The sequence below is a fragment of the Harpia harpyja genome, chromosome 20 (genome assembly GCF_026419915.1).
Source record: "Harpia harpyja isolate bHarHar1 chromosome 20, bHarHar1 primary haplotype, whole genome shotgun sequence".
Taxonomy (NCBI): domain Eukaryota; kingdom Metazoa; phylum Chordata; class Aves; order Accipitriformes; family Accipitridae; genus Harpia; species Harpia harpyja.
This window is the reverse complement of record NC_068959.1, coordinates 1,120,348-1,140,068: the sequence shown is the minus strand read 5'-3', so window position 1 is coordinate 1,140,068 and position 19,721 is coordinate 1,120,348. Positions and strand designations below refer to the sequence as shown.

Genomic DNA, 19,721 nt, shown 5'->3' with positions numbered 1-19,721 from the left:
GCAAAGCAACAGTTCCCCACAAGTATAGCCATCAGCTCCTGGGAGGATCTTCAGCTTTGCCACAACAGTTGAACTCGAGCATTTCGTGAGCTGCTGCCATCAGTGCACAAAGACACGCTCTCTAAATTGATGAGAAATGCCACACTTGTGAGATGCATTTATCTGCTTTCCTTCTAACGAGCCCTTGGATGCTGTGGTGACTGTACCCCAGTGCAGCGACCTCTGAGCATTCTTCTAGTGGAATCAGGTATTGCTCGAGCCAAAGCCACCTCTTTTTAGCTTAAACTCTTTTTTTGGTTTTAAGTTGTGTTTAAAAATTTACATAAATTATCCAAGTAAGTGCTTATGCAAGAACTGGGACCCCACACGAACATCTGCGAAGGTATTTGTGGCGTTTCTCATGCTTAGAGTGGCAAGTATTGCTGTAAAGCCGAGCATCCAAGGTGGCAAGCGTTGCAGTATTGCTGGCAGCCACCACAGCCATGGATGCCACTGCACTGCAAAGCCATATGTGAGCATAGAAGAGGATTGATTCGGTGCACATCACGCAGCAGAGGCATGACAATCCAGTGCATTATTCAGCAGAGTCTGTGATGGCTTTCCGTTTAATCTATGTGAAAATTGGATTTATGGTATAGGAGTAAGAGCTGTCTGAACATGGCCCATAAAACTGGGAGAATCATATTTTTCTCTTCAGCAAGCAACTTTTAACAGCTCTGCTGGGTGCTTATTTGCAGTCACCAGGCAAAAATTTTCTCTCTGCTGTTTACGACCCTTTTACTCATTTCTGTGACAGAGGGGGGTGGTTTGGAGTACGGTGCCAGTGATGCTCTAGTTACTGGGTGTTATTTGCTCCAGGGACTCTTTTGATATGTAGTCCTCTGCTGTACTAATGTTCCCATTAGTCTTGATAGTCTTGATTGCCTCTGCAGGGGGTGGTAAAGACTTCTGTAACAAAGTGCCTAGGAAAATCCTTCTTGAGCCTTTGATATTTTCTTTGTAACATTTTCCTCATCTTTCACGAGATATCAGTTTGACTTTGAAGTTATTTCCAGTTCTGTTGTTGTCATTACTTTATATTTCTACTGGGTAGCTGGATGTTTCTTATGGGGGAGCAAGGAGCCACCAAGCAGCCTTCCTTTCTGTGTTCCTCACATGGTCCTGGTCTCTTGAGTAAAGCTTCCAGTTATTGAAAGCGTACAGTTTAAAACCATAAGGTATTAAAATGCAGGCATCAAATGCTATGAGGTATTGCTCAAGGTTGCTGCAAGGAAAAATGAAGAACAAAAATATATATGTGGAAAATCATATACATAAAACATGCCAGTGAGAAAATGTTTGGGGACCGAAGCTGTTTAACAGCCATAAAGCATGGTGGAAGGTCAAATAAAAAAAAAATTTTAAAAATTGGATATAGGCCTAAAATATTCAGAAGTCCAGGTGTTTATTCATACCATGGAAGCGTGGTGGGGTTAGGAGGCTAGGCTGAAATGAATCGAGATTTCCTGGCAAAATTTCATAAAATTGCTGTTCATGGGTAGACTGAAATAATCATTGTTTCTCTGGGAAACAATGTAGGACTTGAAATGGAAAACTGAAAATGAGGAGCTAAAGGTTCTTCTCACACCTCTGCTACATGGAGAGAACAGTCCCTTTGTAAAAGGGCTTTATATCCCCTGGAATAACATTTACTTTATGTCATAATTGCTGTAATTTTCATTGTGATTAGCGTAGAAAGTATATTTAAAAATACTCAATGAGGAAAGAAAACTTAAATGAACTTTTTTAACTTTGAAGATTACTGTGAAAGCCTGGGAGAATTCTGAGATGATTCAGAAAAGCTGTAACGAGGCTTCTGCTACTTTGTCACCAAGGAGCTGGATAGACCTCCCTGCAACATTAAAACATGCCAGAAAAGAGTCACCGCGGGTTTGGATTCGACCTTTTCTGTTCTGTAGTACTCAAGTCCTGAAATGTGATTCAGGCACATTTCTGTAACATGCAATTCACGGAGCCAGACACCAATTTGCTGTCATTATCTGCAGTTCCTTTGGTTCAAAGACCACTAACATTACTTCCCATTACAGCTCATGCCTCAAAAATACAAAGCAAGGGCAAGAGCAGAGCTGAAAAAAATCACCGCAAAGGAAAGCACAGCAGCAATAACTGTGCAAACACAACGAAGTGCACCGAAACAAAACTAAGCAGAAGGTCGTCTCTATTTTTGAGTTGTTTACGTGTAACCCAAAGGCTATTCAGCCTTGAGCCTGTGTGGCTTCACCGCATCACCTGCAAGAAGCCCATCTCTCCACCACCGTGCGCCTTTCCATGCTGGGATCACACGTGTCGTCACCGTGAGAGAGGACCCACAGAGGTACGGTGGGGTGATGGAGCTGCACTTTGCTGCACGTTCAGCCCGTGGGGAGGTCCCAGGGGAGAAGGGACTTTTCCTGCATGGATCTCCTGTGCTGCTGGTGCTGTTGTTTTTGTGCATTTGGAGGATGCAGATAAGAAGGGCATTGAATTTGAATGTTATGCTAATAAGAACATCTGTGTACTTAAAGCAGCACTGAGCAGCTGGTACATTTAAAACAGCCCCCAGCATGTCTAAACACTCTGTAAATACAGAGTTAATATCTCCTGAGATCAATTTATCATTAATAAGTTATAAAAACAGGATTTGATGCACACTGAAATAAAAATAGTGTGAAAAAACCCTGTTCTTTATTTCCATTTTTTCCCTCCTAAAATTTAGTAAAGTGCTTCTTGTGTGACCAAATCTATTCAGAGAAAGCAATTATTACAGTTAAGATGTATTAGGCTGCAGTCCAAGCAATAGCTTGAAATGTATTTTCCGATATATTTTGTTCTAAGTTGGGCGTATTAGGACTTGATTGTAATTCATATAACAACAATTTTCACGATTAAAAATGTGTATTTAAAACTGGCAGTCACTGACATTTTAATAAGGATTGAACTAAAGATTTCGGTAAGTATCCATTTCAATTCTGGGGGACTATTATCATCCATCAGCAGATGTCATTCTGATTAGAAATTGTTGTTAACGATTACAGAAAATATAAATTCAAATTGAACCAAAGTGTTTCCTGAATGTGTCGTCCATCCCTGTCACAAGCAGACGTGGGTGCTGGAGGACAGACGGGCAGAGCTCTGGGCAGGAGGATAACGTGTCCTTGCCTGCTTCTCCCTGCCTCAGACTGCCCCTAGGATCCCAGCATCGGGCTTTCTCAAGAGGAGCTCTGAAGATGAAGGATGCACATTTATATCAAATATTCTCCAATTCTGGAGGCATCCTGGGATCCCAAACTGCACCGAAAGGGCTGCAGAGAGAGGACAGAGCTGAGCTGCCTGCAGTTATCACCACCTCAACCTGCCAGTGCGTGAGGAGCCCAGCCAGACACTGAGTTGCAGAGACGGACTCAAGCCTGGCCTCGTCCTGCCGAGGACATCTACGTGCAGCCATCCTCTGATCCCCGTGCAGTCGATTCAGGGATGCAGGCACCCCTAAAGGTGATATGGCCCACAGCTTCTCAATCCAGCACCTGAACGTCATCCAGTGAGTGCGTACCCGAGCTAACTTCAGACAAGTGTTTTGGAAAAAGACTTGACCAAGTTCTGTGTCACAGCAATATTTGGTGGCTGTTATGCCCCTCCACAGTCACCTCTGCCTGGCTGCGGCCACGGCTCAGCCTCCTCCTGCACTGCTGTGGAGCCCCTGGCACCTCCTCTTTGCATCTCGATATGGAGGTTAAGAACCTTGGCTTACGCTGCTAAATGATTTGCCTTTACTTAGCTTGCCCAGCTTTGCTAAATATGCTACAAGGACCTGCACGTCCCTGAACAACTCCAGATAGCATCTGAACTTATTTTGAACACTTTGGGACTGCACTTACTAAGTCATAAAAATTAAAGGTAGTCACTATGATGAAATGGATCCCTTTTCCTCTTTTGCTCTCAAATAATCTGTTGTGAACAGGCATTGGGCATATATATCCTATACTCCACCTCTTAAGCTGCCTGGATCCACAAACCGGTGACTGCTTCATTAAACATATATTTTATGCATCCTGTAAGCTCAGGGAAACTGTATAATCCAGGGTACCAGCCAGGGTGTGCAGGTGGCATTTTGATCGAAGCTATGTGCATCTGTAAAACTAAGACAATCCTCTGCATATTTAGAGGTTGTTGGGGTTTTTTTTTTCCTCCTGCTCCTCTATTCCTGGAACACTTCTATCTCACTCCAGTAATTGCCAGCAAAAGTCACAAACAGTAAAGTCCATGAGTAAACCTCATCAGCTACGTTACGCTCACAGCACTCCTCTCCACTTCCATATGCGTGACATCTTGAAAGGTGAGCACTGCTGTCACAGCCAAAGGTAGTCCCAGGTGTCCTTATCCCACAGGGTTTGGCACACTGGAGACATGTCTGGAAAAGGGTTCCAAGAGAGGGGATTGTATTTTATTAAAATGGTTTTATTATGGTCCTAAGCTGTGTATGCATGATCTTCTGCTATAAAAGCCAAATGCACACGATAATTTGTAATTTTGTCTAGCTCCACCCTGTTTGGAACAGGAGAAGTAATACATAAAATATGCCAAAGCCCATTAGGCTGGCTTATGATCTTAAATAGTCTCGCATAAGAAACTTTGGAGAGAGACTGAAAATCTCCAGGGCACACGGATCAATTGTGCAGCAAAATGCCGAAGTCCTGCCTTAGCATTGATTGTCTGAAATAGCTACATAGCTGCTGAAGCTTTGTCTAGAAGGCATGTAAGATCTCTAGCAGGGCAATATAAAACCCCTATGTTATTTGTATGATTTATAGCTTTCCACTCACCTACACCACACAAATAGCATTAACACCTGGCAGAAGTTCCTGTAAACACTGAGAAAGTCATCTTGGGCAATTTTCTCCGGGCAACTGATTAGATTAATCTTCTGGAGAGCACCATCCTGCCAGTTGGCCTGGCTGGGGAAATGTTAAGAAGTTTGTTTGCTTGGTTATCCCTTCCCAGGGACCTCGTTGGGATTACAACTAATTGAAGTTTCTAGGCTAATTTGTTTCTTAATATCCTTGTGTGAAATGTGAAAAGCTGCATTAAACTTAGCATGGGAAAAAGGGGAGGAGGGCCACTGTTTTGTCATCTTGAAGCTACATTGAAGCTTTTTGTGACTTTTCATTGGAAAAGACCATCTCTCTTGCCTTGTGCCAGCAGCTCTCCCCTTCTCAGCGGGTGGCTTCAGTTAATCGAGTCACTAACAAGAAACGTGCCTGCAAATCCGTACGCTCAGCCCTGCACACGCCACTGCTGGTTAGCCTGCCACCGATCCACATTTTCCTACGTGGCACCTAGGTTTTAAGAATTCTTGCTGACATTAAAGGACATGCATAAGATCTACGTGCTGCTTTGTGAACTTTGCAGTGAAAATGAACATGGAAAATGAATGGAAGATGATACATAACTACTGGGTACATGCACGAGAACAAGTTTTCTGTTTGATAGGTGCTATCCCAACCCTTCCCTCAGCACCGATATTCCCTTCCAATACACGTACCTTGTAAAATCCTTTGGTTTTGCTGTGTTCTGGAGGATTTTTTTTTAATTGGAAATCAATGTTTTTTCCTAGATATGTGAAATAGATGATAAATAATGTTCTAGAAATGCAAAACTAGAGCAGAAGCTTTGATTCTTAATGCTGCTCTGAAAATTTACACGTTCACTGAAAAGGCTTGTTTGACCCTTACAGGAGAAGAAATTCAGTGCAGCCAGCAGAGCGCTGAACTCACCAGAGCATGGCTGCCAAACCCAAAAGAAAGGTTTTCATCACAACCCTGCCTTGATAGAAAGGAAAACAGGTTTTAGGACAACCAGCCAGCAGCATTGAAATTCAGAAAGTCTTCAGAGAGTGTTGGTCACAACATTATTGTATGTTTGTAAAAAGGCATGTACAATATTATTGTATGTTTGTAAAAAGGCACGTACCATAAAGCCCCCTATTATTAGAAGCAGAGTTAGGAGGAGGTCTGAAAGGTGGCTCATCTTCGTCTTCTTCCAAGCCGACCAGAGCCTGGCACTGCAGAATTAAGTACAACCCCTGACTGGTAAGGACAGAGTCGTGCAGAAATGCAAAACAACTGTGACAGAGATTTCTCCTGAAGCTTTTGAAAGATGGGCTCTGGTTTTGGCTGAGACTCGGAAGCACAGGCTTTACGCGTATGTCAGCATAAGGTCAGGTAAGTGAGATACAGGGAAAAGCACGAACTACAAAATCACTCACTTCAACAAGAAACCTCAAGATGCATTTGCAAACCTGCGAGGTGACTGCCAGTCAGAACAATTGCTGCCAGGTTAAGATGGCAATAACTGAGATCTGTTTGCTTAAAAGGTAAAAGAAAATTATTTCCCTCGCTACAGCTACCATGCCCCAGCCCAGAAGCATGCTGCAGATGTGCCGAGATGGCTTTAATCGGGCCGGCGTGTCTCCCAGTGCCCGCCAGCTCCAGCAGCTCTCGCCCAGCTGTGGGCTGGCCCGGGGGGGTCGAAGGTTGTACCCACGGGGCTGAACAACCCGCAGTCACCTCCGGGAGCTCACGTGCAGCCGTAACAAGTAGACGCCTTTAATGAGCTAGGCAACTCTCAAGGTGAGACGAACACACAAGTGATGGCACTCGCCCGTAGGTCAGAAAGGACAAACCAGACCTACCCGATGAAGGAAACGGGATCGGGTGCCTAAAGGACACCCCTGTGAAATACTGAGGGATCCATCAACTCCAAAGCAGCACTTACCGGCTCTTGAGCAGGGGATGGGAAGAGCTGGTGGCGTTGACACTATTTGCGGACGTATTACAAGGGCGTTTCTCAATAACTCCTTGGAGAGAACAGAAACCAAACTGGGCTTGAGCCCAGCCTGGGTCCTGTCTCTGATCCTTGTCTTTCAGCATCCACTTCAGTTCTCCTTCTTGCAGAAATGGTGTAACTTCATAATTGCTCTGAATGCTAACCATGACAAATGTTATAGATAAACTAGGTATTAATTGTCATTGCTGTTTTCTTTCAGATCACCTGGAAAACAACCCTGAAGACTAGAAAAATGAAAATATCAATGCCGCAGAAGCTAAGGGGACACACTCACTAGAAATCCATCAAATACAGACAGGCTACCTGAGAACGGAAAATTTAAATGCTTTTGATGCTGTAATCCAATAATTCCCTTCCTCCTGGCTCTTCTTATCGATTTTTCCACTGAAGGGGAAATTCCCACATCCCACTGTGCTTCTAACTTCTGCGAGAGATGATGTTTGAATTGCCTTACCCCACCTCCTGTTTTGTGTCCCAGGCCAGTGCTTTTGCGACCCTGGGGCTATTCTCTTCCACTGATTTTATATTAATCATGATGGTCTTTTTCCTTCCTATTTCAATCCTAATCTGTCTTTATAAAAGCTTTTTAAATTTATACAACTTTATAACTACCTCTTTATTGCTAGTCTGCAGACATGGAGGTACAGCCTGTGTATTTGCAGATGCTTTGGGAATACATACTCTACACATATAGATGAGTTTTTTATTGGACCATTGATATATTCTTACAGATAAAACATTCCTATACCTGTAGTGTGATGAAACAGTATCATCTGGCTTCCCCAACATATGAGACACTTTTTTTAAACCCCAAAATGTTCTGATCTATTCTCTTTAGTCAGCAAGGATTTTTATTTTTTTGAAACTCTTAGTTTAGAAATTTTTTAGAAGATTTAACTGAGCTCTTTATAAGGTTTCACTGTAATTCCAGATGCTTTATTTGTTCTTACGTTGAAGTAAGAAAGAATAGCTCCACTTGCGCAGGAAAAATTATTCTTTTTCTGCTTTTTCCTGGGAGAATAAACTGATTAGGGGAAACTTTCATCTGATATCTTTCCTTTCATCCAGGATTGACAGAAATTTAATTTTTTTGAGGTTTCTTAAATCATTTTAAAATGAGAGAGGGATAAATTTGGATTTGCATATCTTTACTTGGACGTTTTTCAGGGCAGTCTTCACAGGGCAGTATGTGAAAGTTTTCCGCCTTGCTCAGGATTCTGCCTGTGACTTAGGGAGCTGTTTTCAGGAAGGTCTCCAACTCAGTCGACTTGTTTAATCCGAATCTTTCCCAGAGGAGAAGCGATGCTGACGGGCTCCCTGCCCTTCCTCGCAGCGCTGCAGAGAGCATCCTGCCTGCGGCTGCGTGGTTGCGGAACTCGCGCTGAAGGTTTAAAAGCTGCGTTCAGTCTTCCCTGCTCCGCAGTTACTCACCGAGTGGGCTGCTGGGCGAGTGGGCTGTTGCTGGGCAAGCGGGTGGGCGAGTGGGCTGCTGGGCGAGTGGGTGGGCTGGCCGGCAGATGGAGGGAGGCGTGGGCAGCACAGCGCTCAGCACCCAAGGGCACCGTGCCAGCCTCGCGTCTGCCCGGGAAACCGGGCTGCAACCGGCTGGCAACCATGCCCCAAACCGAAAAATCCATTCTTCTACAACCTCGTTTGCAAGAGAAGAAGAAGAAGGATCTTGATTCAAGTGTTTATGTGTTTAATTTTTTCTCATTCGTATAGGTGGTCATTGGACGCGTCTGGGAGGGAGAAATATTTTGGTCTTGCGTCATTCGGGTTGTGCTCTTGCATGGTTATGAGAGCCCCCAACAGGTACAGTATTGCTGATACTGAAATAGCAGGAATTCTTCAAAGAACTGTGTAAGTGCGTGGCGGAAAATCAGCCTTTTTCTAGCAAGCTGTGAATGTGTAAATAAGCATGAGCAGTGTAATTATTTTTTCCAAGCAATATGAATAGGACGTTTTCCTGGCCAGAAGCAAGCAAAATTTCTTGATGTATTGCGATGCCATATACTGAAAATTTGTTGTATATTAAATTGCATTTAACATTTATTCTTTCTCCCGCTTTGTCTGCTGAGCAGTGCAGCATTAGGTAGTCATCTTGATTTTGTGCATTTCCTTAGTCATATCTGTAAAAGATCTTACCCAATGCTCAACCCTTCATTAAAAAAACAGGCTAAAACAGTCAGCAGGTAGATTTGAAATAAAAGAGATTAGCTAAAGCGATCAATTAAATCTGTCTATAAAATCAAGAGCTATTTTCCTTCTATGCACCATACAGTTTCCTGCTAAACTGTACGAAACTCCTTCACTTCACACACTATTTCTGCTGGAGATGTAGAAGTTTCTGCAAGGTTAGGAGATGGTTTACTTGACAGCAGGTGGGAAAGAGTCCAACCCCCCCAAACAGTAACCTTGCCCTTATCCCTTCTGTCCACAGGATATTTCTGGACTGCTTCTCAGTAATGTCTGGCTGAACTTGTTTCCATGCTTCTGGAGAAAGTCCAGGACGGCAGAGAGCTCCTGGGGACAGGTACTGGCAGGCTGCTGCGATCTGAGGCACTGTCTGTCCTAGGAAGAAAATGGTTAATTAAAAATCACATCCTGTGCTTCACAACAGTTTTGCTTGACTGAAAGACTTGACCCAAATAATAATGAAAACTAACTGAAAAACATTAAGTTTTATAATTCTTGTGAGGCATAAAAACCATGCCAGTTTACAAAAGAATGCAACTTCCAGTAAAATAAACAAAAAAAGGATTGCTAATAACTCTTTTGTGAGATAACCATTATTTTAACACAGTTTAGTGCAGTTTTTCCAAATGCTTTAAGCTTAAGCACTCATTTGCATGTTGCCCATGAGGAAATGTTTTTGTGCTGAATTACTGACCATTTAGTTATTTCTTGCACTTCCTAGCAGTCAGTTACGGCTCTGAACGCCAATGTCAGCCAACAGCCATCATCCGCACTTACCGAGATGGTTAAATCTTGGGACAAAGAATGCGTAGAGGAAACAAAAACATTACATATGTAAATAACAGAGAGTCACTAACCCTCTTTAATTTGTCTGCTCCGGGAAAATGCCGTGCAGGCTGCAAAGCAAGATAATGCTCCCTGCCCCAGAGCAGATAGTGCTGGGTGGCAGCTTGTCCTTCTCTGAGAGAAACAAGGATGAACAAAAATCCAGCATATGAGTTATTTGAAAAATGCTGGTAAAATTGTCTTGATCTGAAAGAAAACAGTGCTTTTCCAGCTTTCCCCAGTGGCGTTTTGGATGCTTGTGATTGTTTTCTGCTTCTGAGGAATTTTGTGCTTTGCCAACTGCACTCATCCTCCTTGCACAGCCGCTGCTGCAGCACCTGCTTTTTACATTTAGATTCTTGGCACAATAGAAGAAATACTGCCTATTGTCACTTATCCTTGCTTCCTTCTATTGTGATATTGTGCTTATTACAACAGTGACTGATTTAAATTTTAAATTCTGTAACTGAAATACTGAAACTATGTGGTAAATGCCGATTGACGCGTAACTGTGTCACCTGTGCATCTTGGTCTTTGTTTATCCTCAGCATCAGATCTTCATCTTTTCTGCCCCAACATTCAGCAGCTGTCTGCTGGTCCGCCTGAGCACAATGGTCTAAGGAGGAAAGAATGAGCAAGAAATACACACAGTTATGTACAGTAAAATCCAGTTTAAGGATATGAAAATACCCTGCCAAACACAGCAGACTTGCTCTACACCGCCTTCTTTCACAAACACAGAAAATGAGTTTCTGAAGTTCAGTGGCAGGAACCAACTGATGCCAATGGAGACCCAACTGATGACCAGCCACCAAGCACTGATGTTTTATAGCATGGAGATACCCCTGCATAAATGCCCCTTGGGTCAATAATCCCCTCTCTCATACCCCTACGTCCCCAGCCCAGCCCCTTTCAAATGAGCAGATGAAAACAGATTTTCAAGATTACTTTGTTCTGCAGGACTTGGCCAAATGCACAGCTTGAGACACCGCCCTGCCCTGCCTCCACCCAAATACCCTCATTCCATTCCCTGAAAAATTCACTGCACTCTTAAGGTTCTCCAGATTTAACTCAATCATGTTCCCAGGGGCTGGCAGGAGAGAACAGAAACGGAGAAATCAATCACTCCACGAGAGACAGGCTTGAACCAGCGCCAGAACTAATACTCCCAAATTGTGGGAAGGGTGTATTTCAATATTCATTAGAAAGGCACGTCTTTGTCAGATGTTTACAAGTCTGTTTTTCCCAGCACTGCCTTCAGAAGGCTCACGCACCTTCCCTGAGGCACAGAGGGCATTCCTTTGCAAAGCTATCTCTATAAGCATCGTGGAGGATTGCCATCCCCGTTTCTGCAGTGAGAATGTCCTTTGTGTCCTGGGGCAGCACCAGCAGCAGCACTGGTGACCAGAGACACACTGCCCGTGGTGCCGCTCAGCCCATTTAAAGCATTTAAACTTCTTTTTGTCCTTTGTGGACTTTGGGCTTTTCCCCCTCCTACTTCGCAGCTGACTCCATTTTCAGACTGTTGAACTGTGCTCGGTAACCTAAGAATAATTGAGGGCAACAGGTAAGAGCTTATTACCATAGGAACGTGGGTTCCCCGAGCAGCACTGATTGTAATTCAGAAACATTTCAAACCGCGCATCAGGTTAAGCCATTTAACATTGAAATGTACAGGTCAGCCTTCGGAAAGCAGGACCGAAGGTGCAACATTGCTTCTCTTCCTTTCACTCCTGTGCCAGCCACTTATTTAATTTACTTGCAACAGCACTAAATATAACTTAAAATACTCTATTGTTTTTTTAATCTAGTACCTTCAATCTCCAGTTCAATTTTTAATCATCTGAATTACAGAAACAAGCAGTTCAGACTCATACAAAAATGAATTTTTCCATCCAATCTTAGTTATATCTTTGAGACGCTCTTTCCAGTCTTAATTAAAATCTATACACCACTATTTTCCCACTAAAAGCAACATCAATGTAAATAAAATAAGCAGAAGCCCCCACCTTTCCAGCACCATATTGAACAGATTGATTCACGTAAGCCAATTTAAGAATAATTAAATTCACCCATCAGAATGGGAAAAACCATCGAATAAAACCCCTCTGACCGCAGAGTGGGGGGGCAGAGCCCACCACAGCCATAGGGTGGCACGGTGGTGGTGGTGCTCCCCACGGCTCCCCACTGCCCGCGCCCCGTCCCGCTCCCGTGCCGGGTACCTTCAGGCTTGTGCAACGCTCCCATCCACTGACTCCAGCCTTATCCCACGGGATGGGTGTGCGTAAGGTGTCCTAATGCCAACGCGAGAGGACAGAGAGTGTGTCTCAGCGTGGGGCCACAAGAGCACAGCCAGCCACCCCCCTGTGCAGGAGCCACGCTCCCCAGGCATGCAGCCTCAGCACATACAAAACTACAGCTAGATAACCTTTGCCTGAAGTAACATAGTCATCGGAAATCCAATTTGAACAAAAAGTGCATCTTCTAGCACACCTTGAAGAGGGAAGAAGGTCCATGAAGGAAAGCTGGAGCAGCTGCCAGGGTATTAGGCAGGGTGCTGGGAAGCACTGGGCACTGGCGTTAGTTCCCACTTATCTCAGGTGCTCAGTCAGTCTTTTTCATCCTGTCCTTCAGATAAAAGCAAAGTAATTTGAGAGATAGAAGCACACTGCTTTGTTTACAGCTGACCAGAATAAACTCTGTTGTTAGCTTTTGGCTCAGAAAAATAGCCAGAATAATTACTTGGATCAAGAAGAGATAGCTGAAACAGCTTTTAAATGTTTCATCCCCTGCCACTTTGTTTTTAGAAAAGAAAACCATGTGGCCACATGGAGAAGACAAGGGGCAATGGGTACAAGTTGCACTGGGAGAAATTTCATCTCAATTTAAGTAAGAATTTTTTTTGCTGTGAGAGCAATCAGTTGCTGGAGCAACTTCCCCAGGGACGCAGTGGAGTCCCCATCGCTGGAGGTTTTCAAGATGCGACTGGACAGGGCACTAGATAATCCCACCTGGGCTCCCTTTCCCACAAAATGTTGAACGAGACGATCTTTTGAGGTCCCTTGCAATGTAGGCTGTTCTATCTGATTCTAAAACCAAATCCCTAACTGTGTTTCTTCAGGAAAACAAAACAAGAGAGAGGCAGAATCAATAGCTAAATAAGAAACAGGTCAGATCATTAGTTTTAATATTTTACTCATTGACAAAAGGTATCGGCTTTCATTGATGTTCTATAATATGTATTTAAAGAGCAGATGATGCTTTACAGAAATATTTGGAGTGCATTAAGAAAAAGAACAATTCCACCCATGACAGAAAATCTATTTTTGTTTGCCATCATTTTTTATTAGGAAGAGCATTCACATAAAAAACTGATGCATCAAAAGGCTGACCTGCTTTCTGAGCTCACAATTTGTGTACTTATGGAACAGTTCTACAGAATTTAATTGCAAATAATAGATTTTTGCAGATTTATTGATCATCTCTATAGAATTTAATCAAAAGTTACATTTGTGCTACAGAATTCACAACTAAATAAAGATGACAATTTTATACTGGATATTATAGAGTTTTGAAAAAAATCTGGAAAATACTATTGTGTTTCTTTTGAATTTCATAAGTTCCATTCCACAATACATTACGTGGTACTGATCACGAAACACCTACAGAAATAGGACTATTTAGGCAATGTTATCCTGGTGCTTCAGTTTTGTAAGTGCTATACCAGAAATCTATCTAAGTTGCATAGGCAGCCATTTATTTCTACCTGCATGCAACTATTCCTGTCCATTCTGGGAGTCTGACAGAGCAGTATCTTCAGGTAAAACTTTTAGAAAGCATTTAGGGTTTAAAAAGAGGTTTTAGGACTTGACCCACATTTTCAAATTAATTCAGAGATAAAGTTTTAAAAAACTCTACAGTACTATTGCCTGAATTATTATAATCACTGATTATTAACTCTTACTTTACATGAAGGACAAGGGGTAATGGCTTTAAACTGAAAGAGGGTAGATTTAGATTAGATGTAAGGAAGAAATTCTTTACTGTGAGGGTGGTGAAGCACTGGACCAGGTTGCCCAGAGAGGCTGTGGATGCCCCATCCCTGGAAGTGTCCAAGGCCAGGTTGGATGGGGCTTTGAGCAACCTGGTCTGGTGGAAGGTGTCCCTGCCCATGGCAGGGGGGTGTGGAATTTTATTATCTTTAAGGTCCCTTCTACCCCAAACCATTCTATGATTCTATGTTTTTGACGAAGGTGGTTTTGACAATTTGGCCTGGTAGAACTCTTTAAAAGGTCTTTTTTTTTTTGAGTAGAGTAGTGCCTCAACACTCAAAAGTGTCTACCACAGTGGATAGCACACTCTCAGTGGAAGCCCCAAACCACGGACCCTGACCCCAGGGGGGCTGGACCACGTCCAGTCCTTCCCCCGAAGGGGGTGGAAGGACATCCCCTCCACCCCGAGGCGCAGGAGCGGCACCGGGAGCTGCTGCCCGTGCTCCCGCATCCCCAGCCCCCGCGCTCCAGCAGCGCTGGAGAGGTGAACCCCAGCGGAAGACGCGAGCCCTGTCATTTAGCTGCAGTCCATTAAATAGCCAGATGTGCCCGAGATCAGGTTCCTCCAATCCATTCCATTATGGATTAAGTGGAGTCACTGAAGAAAATCATTAAGACTGTTTTGCTGTCACATCACCTCCAAATGACTAAACAATTTACTGGAGTGCTTACCCCTCTGCGGAGGCTGGACCTGGCTCACATTTGTTAAGTGCAGAAGTCCCTACACTCACTCACCGAAATAAAAATTCAAGCTGAATTTCTCGTTTCCCATAGGAATCTTAAATCAGTCCTTTTCATTACAAATTGATTTTTAAGTGCCATCTTCCAAATAGGTATTTTGGTTTAAAAACTGGAAACAAAAAGAAGACTTAAATTCAAATGCTAACCCAAAATGAAATAAAACATTTTCTCCAATATATCTTATGATTTTCTTTCATTCATAACACTGAAATTTGAGTTCCAGCATATATCAAAACAGCTTTTGAAATGCTGACTTGGAAGAAAAAATTTTGTTCTGAATCGAGTCACTGGAAACCTAATATTCAGAATATTAAATTATACCTGTCATTGGTATAATGGTCTTATTTACTTGGTAGAAGAAAGAGCAAACATTAAGAAAAAAAGAATTAACAGAGTACTACCACTGAAAACCAACCATAGAGCAGGCATGCTCTTATATGAACATAGGTGCAACTGTGCAAACTATTCTGTTTTGTCCAGCTTTTCTCTTCTTGTGTGGAGAGAAGGAGTAAAGCAATTTAATTCAATTTATATTCAATTTCACTGCTCAGATCTAGATAATTAACGCTGTTATATATAGCCTTCTATTTATTGGTTAAACATCAGTGTGTGTGTGAACTGGCATACTTACATGTATTGCATATATATATATACAGACATATGGGTACATGCAGTAAACGAAATGTGAATCAGTTTAACATGGAAGCCGTGGTGAAATTCATGCATGTCAAATAGAAAGCAATTAATAAAAAGACAGAAAGAAACAAGTCAGAGTTTAAACTCAATGGCCTGAATGTCCACAAAAACGAAGTGCCAATGAGAATCAACCTAATCAACATCTTTTGTCAGCTCTGCTAGGTCTTTGGCCATCAGCTAATCCATTTTAAAAAACACTTCTATCATTTGTTTTTGTTGAGCACTTATTATTTTTAAACACACTAAACCCACTAAGTGACATAGTTTCTCCGTCAGTGCAAACAAACCATAGAAAAGAAAAACTTCCTTTAAAGAAACATGGTCCCTGGGTTGTATTCAGATGACCCCATGGCCCCAGATGTTTACAGCAGGCTGCTGTTTGTGTAAGAACTCACAGGAGCAGAACAATTTTAAGGGCATATTCTGGCAACTGGTTGAAGCACTATTTCATTATGTAAAACACAATTTTTAAGGATACATGCCTAGTACCACATGGATATGCACCACCTAAACCTGGAAGGTATTTCTAAATTGAGCAATATTACTGAAAGCGGAACCTGCCCTAATTGCCCTAAGTGCCCTAATGGCACTGACGTCTGCTGAGGAACTGGCTTTATAGAAAACTTGCTTCGCCTCCCTAATATCCAGGATATTAAATCAGAGGTCAGTGCAAAGCTTTTTGCAAAAATCGTGAGTTGTTATGCTTCACAATGGACTAATAACAAGCAAGTGTTGTGAATTTTAGACTTCTTAAAATCTCCATTAAAGGGACAGTTGGCAGACACTCTGATGAGAGTAAAAGGGAAAATAAAAGCTAAAAACCCCCAGCATATGTGAGAATGATGAAGTGCAGTTACATATAGGGTGACTGGAATGGCGTTTGAAACAGTGGTCCAACTCACAGGTATTTTTATTATTACATTTAACAAGGGTATTAAAGCAGTGCCCTGAAACCAGAAGTAAGACGACAGCCCTGCTGTGCTAGGAGCTGCACAAAGGCACCAGCCCTGCCCACTGCTATCTTCCCTTTCTTCTGAAAGCACTGCTGGGATCTGATTTACGAGGGAAATTGGCACAAAACTATTACGCATAGTCCAAAATCACAGGTTGAGACTCAAAGCCAAAGGAGAATCCAAAGTTACAATTTCACAATTTTTCAAGGCATTTTCCAGTCATCTCCCAGTGATGTGAGAGAGATTATCCAGCTCTGGATCAAGTACTCTGGTTCCTCACGAGCTACCTCAGTCCAGCAGCCACCTGCGTTAAATGGTGCAGGTGCATATGGGGACATCTCCTTTTGTAAGCCCACGAACAAACTGGTCTTTTCTCTGTGTCCCCCTCTCAGCCGTCCCGCACGCTCACATCGCCCACCCGGGTGCTGGCCACATCAGCCCCTTCCCCACAGAGCAGGGTCTGGCTCTCACAGGAGTGAATTTAAGAAGAGGAGAAGTATCCTTTCCATCTTTTTTTTCAATTAGTCATTTTAAAAGTCTTAATACAAAACTTAGTTGTTACAGGTGAAAATGGCTCTCCTTTGGAAAGGAGACAAAGCTTTTATATTTTCTGGTAATTTATTCTGAAACTATTACAGAAGTAAGCTTCTAGCTGTCATTTTCACATGTATAGCATTAGTCGCTACTCCTAATCTCATAGTCTCATCACCAAGTCACCATCAGTTTTGGGACAAAATATCATGTGCTCCAGTAAAATTAGTGGAACTATGCAAATACAAAACCATAGATTATCATGCTCTATCACCTAGAATAATGTAGTATTATCCTATTGATAAAGTTCAGTACTATCAAAATCTTAAAGATTCATTCTACTGGCAAAATTCAGTACCATCAAAATCTTGGAAATTCATAATTCTAGCAGTGCCCAGGACTGACAGTTCATCATGAGGCAACTGTATTTACTGAGCCCTCACTCACCGTCTTTTGACTCTGAGCAGTTATTTTTTGTCTTGATTCAACTGAAATCCACATAACGTGGCAGCTGTAAACTTGCTTGAAGGCTATAGTAACTGTTTTAGCATCTTCCCTTTAAATAAGGGAAGGTGAAGATAAATTACAGAGCCCCACCATTTTTCTAAGAGATATGTAGAGACAGAAGAAGGTCCAACGAGCTGTCTGCTTGTCAGCTCAGGATGTTTTTAAACAGACAGTATTGCTCTTTTGGGCCACCCTCTGCATCCAGGCAAGACAAAAACAGTGTCCCCAGAGGCCCTTTAGTCTCCTGAAGAGTTCCCGTACGCAGCAGAAGGCAAACCTTCAGCCCTTTGCTCTGCCCGTGGGTGCTGGGGGGCAGGGGCTGCAGAGCAGCAGTGCTTTCCCAGGGGAGCTGCACTGATCCTGCCAGCCTCGAGCTCCTGAGCCGTGTGCGGACAGAAACGGGCCTGGAGAAGGGCAGCGGGTTTCTCTCCCAGGGAGTCACAGAGCCAGAGTGCCACAGTTCCCCGAAACTTACAGCCGGCTTCTTCGGGGACAAAATGCTTAGGGAACATTATCACATCTCAGGGAAAGCAAAACTGTTGTTGTAGTCAGGGCTGTCTTCACTGAATCTGGGTTTTTGGGGGGAATGTTAATGCTGACATCATTACACTAACACCCCTGGAGCAGCTCTTGGCTTGTGCTCATGTAAGCAAGAAGAAAATAAAAGCCCGTTAACACAGTCTATGCGAGTTAGGAATTGGGTCCCAGATATTTGGTAGACTTTTTTCTTTCCTTTCTTTCAAGTGAGCTGTGGGTCTATTATTTGGTAGTGATGTTTGGAGAATTTTGAAATGTCAGAAAGGAAATCTGTAAATTCTGAGGTTAACAAATAGGAAAATCAATTTGGTTAATGCAAGAGTACTCCTGTCCTCCCCCACGCCAATTTTAATGGGTGATAAATATTTACAGAGGAAAGGTGATGTCTGGAGGTGCATTTATCTCCTTATCCACATGGCACCAGCGCAACAAGCACTGAGGACATGGCCTGGTGGAGATGCTATCGTAAAGCCCCAGCCCAGCAGCCTTTGCTCTGAGGTGGTCAGATTCATCATTAATATGGCATTCATGTTCTGCATTGCGGTTTTGGATGTTACTGTCACCCATTTGGGGCCTCAGATAAGAGTGAAAACCTGGAGCTACCTGTCAGAGTGTGTAATATCCCTTTAATATGCCCGACCTGACAATCTCAGCACGGCTGTTGAAGACGGCTGCAGCTGGCAGGTGCTTTCTGGTAAAGCACAGCCCATTTCCTTGCTGGTTTTCACACTTCTACATCTGGTTTTAAATGTGGACAACAGGACTTGAGAAGTCCCAAAGGCTCATGTCACCTATTCATGGTTTAAAACAATTATGCTGATACTTACTCTTGGAGAGGAAGGAGTGGTAACAGGTCACTGCACCTCTACGGCACACACACAGGCACAATGCTCAAACCAGGTACCACCAAACATATCAGCCGACAACCGGAGGGCTGCGAATCAAAGTACAAGTGCTAGGTATCTGATCTAAAAACTGTGTTAAAATGCTGGCAGCATGGGGCTAGGAGGGATGAGGACGGTGAGGAGGGATAAGGATAGCCCCTAGAAGCAGACACAGCAATGACCATACCTGTCAAAGGAGAATTCTGGATTTCTTGGCTTTCCCATTGTCTTTCTTAAGTTGGAAAATTTTTTACTACGCTTTTTTGTCTCCTCAGAAAAATTAAGTGAAACCGGTCCATAGCACGTAATTAAATCCTGTATCTTCCATTTCTTTTCCAAAAGATGTTTTACAAATGGAGCTTGACTTTGTTTTAAATCATCTCCTAATAGATTTCAGATGAAATTTAATAATTCTTTTCTATCCTGAAGGGACTCAGTGATAGAAAATAGATGTTAAACAAAAAAAGAACAATTTATTTATCTGCTCTTGCACTCCCTTTGCTTTCATTTGCATGTAAGCTGTTTGGATAAATGGTGGGATGGGGAGGACGTGAACACTGCTCTCTCCTTGTTCTGCTGATGTAATGACAATAGGAGGATTATTTCTTAATTTTCAGTGTGGTAAGTGGCTAATTATTGTCCAATTAGACTTGCTATTAACCTCTCTATATCTCATTTTGCCATCCATAAAATGAGAATAACAGCACTTACCACTCTCACTGGGATATTGTGGAGATTTATTAGTTAATGTATGTACAGCACAATGAAAATGAAAAGCACTGTACATTGGCTAGAGCATAATTATTAATAATGAATCGTTGTTAGCATTGTTAACATGGTTATAGCTTCAGAAACTCGGTGTGTGATTTGATGCCTGGCAATAAGGTGCACTCATAAGGGTTTCTCTTGTGAACCTT

General features: G+C 42.8%; 1 long non-coding RNA gene across 1 annotated transcript; it reads left to right on the top strand.

The window, feature by feature from the left end:
• Window positions 1–8,414: 8,414 nt before the first annotated feature.
• Window positions 8,415–9,652, top strand: LOC128134508 (uncharacterized). The gene is made up of 2 exons (XR_008232767.1): window positions 8,415–8,694; window positions 9,323–9,652. It is a non-coding gene; the product is annotated as an uncharacterized LOC128134508 (long non-coding RNA).
• The last annotated feature ends 10,069 nt before the right edge of the window (window positions 9,653–19,721 follow it).